General features: G+C 37.0%; 1 long non-coding RNA gene across 1 annotated transcript in view; it reads right to left on the bottom strand.

Moving 5' to 3' along the window:
* Positions 1 to 784: 784 nt before the first annotated feature.
* Positions 785 to 5,868, bottom strand: part of LOC103878525 — a 58,257-nt gene continuing 53,173 nt past the window's right edge. The window contains exon 5 of the long non-coding RNA XR_004177790.1: positions 785 to 1,104. This is a non-coding gene — a long non-coding RNA (uncharacterized LOC103878525). The remainder of the gene's footprint in view (positions 1,105 to 5,868) is intronic.

The raw sequence follows: 5,868 nt of genomic DNA, 5'->3' as shown, positions 1-5,868 counted from the left end.
TGGAAAGCATAACTTAGGGGGAGATATTTCTAATATAATAAAGAGTTAGTACAAGCAAAGTTCATACCAAAGGAAGGGAGAAACAAGATACTAAAATAGGAATAAATTCAGTCATGAACTCAGGTATCTTCCATCTATATCTCTAGATAGAAATCTTGGTTGCAGAGAAGGTAGAATAATGGCAGGATGCCTGGCAGAGAGCTTAGCATTCACTATGTACTTTGTTAATGTTTATTGAGTAAATGTTTGTTGAGTATGTTGCCCTTGGGAAGTTACTTTCACACCCATCACTCCCCTAAGGTCAGTTTCCCTCTAACACCACCATGATAAACAGCCTTTGATCACAACAGGAAGTCATATTGCATTAGACTCAAGAGTCATTCAGCACATCTTCCTTACATTGCCTTCGTCATAATAACGAAGAATGCTGACCCATTACACAGACGCAATGATAGCAATCACATTTAGATCCTTATCTTTTTTTTTATATCTGACCATCTCAAAATGGAGGTGATAGGTTCCAAACACCTTCCATGTATTTCCAGTTTTAAGAAGCTCTAAGAAGTAGATAATAATTTTTAAAGAAATTACATTAGTTAATAATTGTTCATGACTTGGCTCCTACGGAGCCTTTCAATTCTCCATGCATCTTTGTTCATGGCTGGTCTCCATGTTGTCCTAGCCATGCCTCATTATAGTAATAGCCGTCATTTCACATCATCTGATGAACACCATGCACATCATACACACTTCACATCCATCAGCAAGAATCCTCACATTCCACCCTCAAAGGCATTAGTTATTTCTCATTTTACAGATGTGAAAATTGATGGTCAGAGAAATTAAATAACTTGCCCAAACTCTCTCAACAAGTAAAAAGTTTCTGTCTGACCCTCCAAATGTATACCATCGGGCTCTCTCTCTGTCCATCGGGCTCTCTCTCTGTCTGATGCTCAGATTTTTGTCTCTGCCTTTTCCCTCCTGTCATTTCCTCAGTTTGGATCTTCCTTTCTCTCTTTCCTTTAAGGTCCTGCCTTCAGCACAAACCCTTCTCCAACAGTCCAGGCCCCAGGCTCCTCCAAGTACAACTTGCCAATTCCTTGTCTGGGAAGGGAAAAGGAGGGAGAGAGAGAAAGTGGTAGAGGGAGATAGAAATCGGGATCAGAAGTAAAGCCATTAGATGCCAGGCGTATTGGCTCACACCTACAATCCCAGCACTTTGGGGGGTTGAGGTGGACAGAAAATCACCTGAGATCAGAAGTTCGAGACCAACCTGGGCAATTTGGAAAACCCTGTCTCTACTAAAAATACAAAAATTAGCCGGTCATGGTGGTACATACCCATATTCCCAGCTACTAGGGAGGCTGAGGCAGGAAAATCACTTCAACCCAGAAAGTGGAGGTTGCAATGAGCTGAGATGGCGCCATTGCACTCCAGCCTGAGTGACAGAGCGAGACTCCATATCCCAAAAAAAAAAAAGTAAAGCCATTAGGAAAGTCAGGAGGTGAGGAGTAGGAGATGAAGAGCCAACTTCAAGAAAAGGAGATGAAATTCTCTCTCCTGTGCCCTTCAGAATGCTGTAGCCTGATGTCACTTTTGAGAGCAGGTAAGGAAGATGGACAAGCAGAGGAAGGAAAGGTGTTGGGTGGAAGATTCTCCTTCACCCAGAAATGGCATCAGCACTCACCAGGACCAGAATCCAGGCTTTGTAGGGCAGGAATGGAGGGTGCCAGCCAATTTCCTTAGCCTCTGCTTCACACAGCTGTGGAATTACTGATTTCTTTGTCCATTTTGTTAATTGAACTAAAAATAATTTGCCATCATCCATCATGCTTTCAAGAGACGATCTTTAGCTATGAGCCTCTGATTTGGAGTAGCAGAGGAAATGCACACTCTGTTAATCAAATTTCAAAAAACGGAATCCAGTGGGACCTTTGGACCAGCAAAGGGGGTTAAAGCATTTATGCCCTGTGGCTGCACTTAGCTGGTGAACCACCTGAGGAAAAGAACTGCTTTGAAAATCTTTATTTCCTGAATCTGCAGAAGAGGCCAGGAGAACTTTCTAAGGATGAGGGTGATGTTCTATTTTTTTTTTTTGAGATGGAGTCTTGCTCTGTCGCCCAGGCTGGAGTGCAGTGGCACAATCTTGGCTCACTGCAAGCTCCGCCTCCCGGGTTCACGCCATTCTCCTATCTCAGCCTCCTGAATAGCTGGGACTACAGGCGCCCGCCACCACGCCTGGCTGTTATTATTATTATTTTTTTTTTCGTAGAGACGGGGTTTCACTGTGTTAGCCAGGAAAGTCTCGATCTCCTGACCTGGTGATCCGCCCACCTCCGCCTCCCAAAATGCTGGGAGATGTTCTATATCTTGATAGAGGTGGTGTTTACACAGATATTTAGCTGTCAAGTCATCAGATTGTACACTTAAGATCTGTACATTTTACTGCAGGTAAATTTTACCTTAATATGGCTGATGGAAAGAAGAAGGGAAAGAAGGAAGGGGGGGAGGGAGGGAGGGAGGGAAGAAGGGGAGGGGAGGGAGGGAAGGAAGGAGAGAAGGAGGGAAGGAGAGAAAAGAAAGGAACAGAAAGGAAGAGGAAGGGAAGGGAGAGGGGAAGAGAGGGGATGAGGAAAGGGGAGGGGAGGGAAAAAGAATCCTCCCACTTCTGTAAACATAGGCCTGCTGTATTAGAAATTCTGGTTCCCACTGGGCAGTGCTTCTGTCCAGGAGCCAAGTAAGGATTCTGCCACACTGGCTGCTGCAAATGCCACCTGGACACTTTGGGCTGCTCTTACCTGTGGGCCAGCGTGTGTGAAAAGACTAACTGCATGGTGGACTAAGTGACCCTGACTGTCGTCATGAGAAGATGGTGCTGCCACAGGTGTGGATAGGAGGAGAAGATCCGGAATGCGGGGAGTCAGTGGACCTCTCTTGAGGCTTCTCTGCTCAGTGTTGGTGGCAAACAAGAAATTGCAGCCAGTCGGAGCTTCAATGAGAGTGGATAGAAAGGGGTTGCTGTGCTGGGTGGTGAAAAGCTAAGATGACCATCTGAAGGTCAGTCAAAGGCTTCTCATTGAGGAGCTTCCAGGTTTCCTGAAGAGATGTAGCTTGAGAGTCACTTCCTTTCCAAAGAGCAAAGTACGGAACAAGTGACCTATTGTAGAACTAGTCTGAGGGTTTCACCTACATTTGCCATTATCCTGGCACTCCCTCTCCACCTCAGGGCTGCGCCACCTTTTTGTGTCTGTCTGATACAGGCTAATTGCTCTCTGTGTTACATACGCGGAACAGGTTACTGTAACAGGTAGAGACTGCTATGGACATTTCATTAAGGTTGATTCATTCATTTCAACTGGCCAGGAGCATCAGACCGTATCCCAGAACACTCAGGCATTCTCAAGTGCTAACAAATAATCCCTGTAAATCACTCACTTCCACAAGAGCTTAGAATAAAAATAGAGGTAGAGGAATCTTTCCCCAACTTTTTCCTGATGTTCTTTTCTATTCTAGTGTGATCCTGCTCTGTGTTTTCCAATCTCACCATTCTTGTTCATTGCTGGTTCACTCAGTCCTTTTAAGTCAACAGTTGTAATTGTGCTTACATTCTATTAGAATGGCATCTGATGGCTGGGCTTATCTAAGGCTGAAGTCCCTCAAGGACTTCCCCAATCTCTCTCACACATCAGTAAGAGCCACAGGACTGGCTTTATTATGTGAATTTATTTTGCCTTCTCTTGAAGAATGTCATCCAGTGCTTTTTAAAAATTGTATCTTTCAAATGCCGTTTGAAATGGTTATAAGGCATAGAACAATATAAGCTATGGCATTTGCTAATAAGCATTAGCATGCAGCCGTATGCTCCCAAAATACAATGCACTTTCTACAAAGAAGTCAGAGACAGAGTTTATCAAGGATAGATACCATACTTCTTTATTCCCTAATAGCTATAGGTATATCCTTAGGGTTCTATTCTATTTTTATGTTTAAACTCTTAAATATGCAGTCTATTTCATCCCATAAACATATTAAAGACTAAATTTACCACAGGCTGTCAGGCTAGAAAAAGGCAGGCAGGCACATTAGAAAAAATATTACCCAAATGAAAACTCTGGGCAACAGAATAATAAAGCATGCAGTAAAGCAACACTCTTTAATGTTACTTGATCATTTGGTCACTAATTCCAGAGGATATTTGGTAAAATACACCAATAGATAATCCGTCAAAACCATCACTAAGTCTCCTGGGCCCATGTTCAAAGTTCCAAAGTCGTCGGTTTTTAAACGCAAGTGTTCAAATCCATATATTATATAATATTGGCTATTTTACTTATTTTTATTTAATGTTACCTAACATCATTATTATTTACTTTTTACTATTATTTACTACTTGGTTTATTTATTTATTTACTTATTAGTTTATTTTTCATTTGGTTTACTTAATATATTTATTTTACTATTTACATACGCACTATTATTTTTACTAATATTGGCTTCATTTACTTACTTAATATTTATTTAATATATTTAATACTTTTTAAACATTACTATTTATTACTTACTATTTACTATTTAATTAATTTTTCATTACTTACTTACTATTTTACTATTCATTTACTATTACTATTTCATTATCATTTATTTTCATTTCATTTATTTACTATTTATTTTCTTACTTACTTATTTATTATTACTATTTACTTATTACATTGTTTACTTTTCATTTACAGCCATTTACTTATATTATTGTTTACATTTATCATTTATTTCATTTACTATCATTTATTTCATTTATTTACTAATATTTACTTATCATTTTTACTAATATTTCATTTTTATTTATTTTATTTTTAGTTTTTATTACTTTTTGTTTTCATTTATTTTCATTTACTATTACTTATTTCATTACTTCATTTTATATTTATTTTAATATTTACTTGTTTACTTACTTTTTATTTTTCATTATTTATTTACTTTTTAATATTTATTACTTAATTTTACTATTTTACTTTTTACTATTTACTTTTTACTTTCATTTCATTTTCATTTAATATCAATAGCTTTTCTTTTCATTTCATATTTATTTCATTTACTACTTTTTCATTTACTTACTTCATTTACATTATCATTTTTACTTAATACTACTTTTTACTATTACTTACTACTATTACTTGCTATTAATATTTTTCATTTCATTACACATATTTTATTTCATTATTTTTACTTTATTTCATTTTACTTCATTTGTCATTTCATTTCATTACTAATTTCATTTTTACTATTACTTACTTCATTACTATTATTTTACTTTTCGTCATTTTACTAATACTACTATTTTACTAGTTACTTCATTTCACTTACTATCATTTACTCATTTCATTTCATATCCATTTACTTACTAATACTTCATTTTTCCATTATGGCTTACATATGGCTTTGATTATTACATTATTACATGGTTTATTATTATTTACATATGGTATATATATATATTAATGCATGGCTTATTAAGTATTATATTATTATTGGCTAATATGCTTACATTTATTATGCTGTTATTTTATTTTACATGTATTACATATTACATATATGTTTGGTTTAAGTATATACATTTAATTTGGTTGGTTGCCTGCTTATTTACATGCATATTACGCATATTTTATTGCTTACGGCTTACAGCTTACATATTATTTACTATTACATGCTTGCTTATTTACATGCTTATTATTATATTATTACATATTATTACATGGCTTAAACCCCTCCCCGTGACTCTCCTGTGTCCCCCACCTAACGTAATGCCATTTTCCTGAGCTGCTAATCACAAATGCAACAACCTAAACCAAAAGTTTCAAAACATGATTTTTA

Source organism: Papio anubis, chromosome 13, assembly GCF_008728515.1.
Source record: "Papio anubis isolate 15944 chromosome 13, Panubis1.0, whole genome shotgun sequence".
NCBI lineage: Eukaryota > Metazoa > Chordata > Mammalia > Primates > Cercopithecidae > Papio > Papio anubis.
The sequence above is the reverse complement of the archived record's forward strand: the minus strand, read 5'-3'. Positions and strand labels throughout refer to the sequence as shown.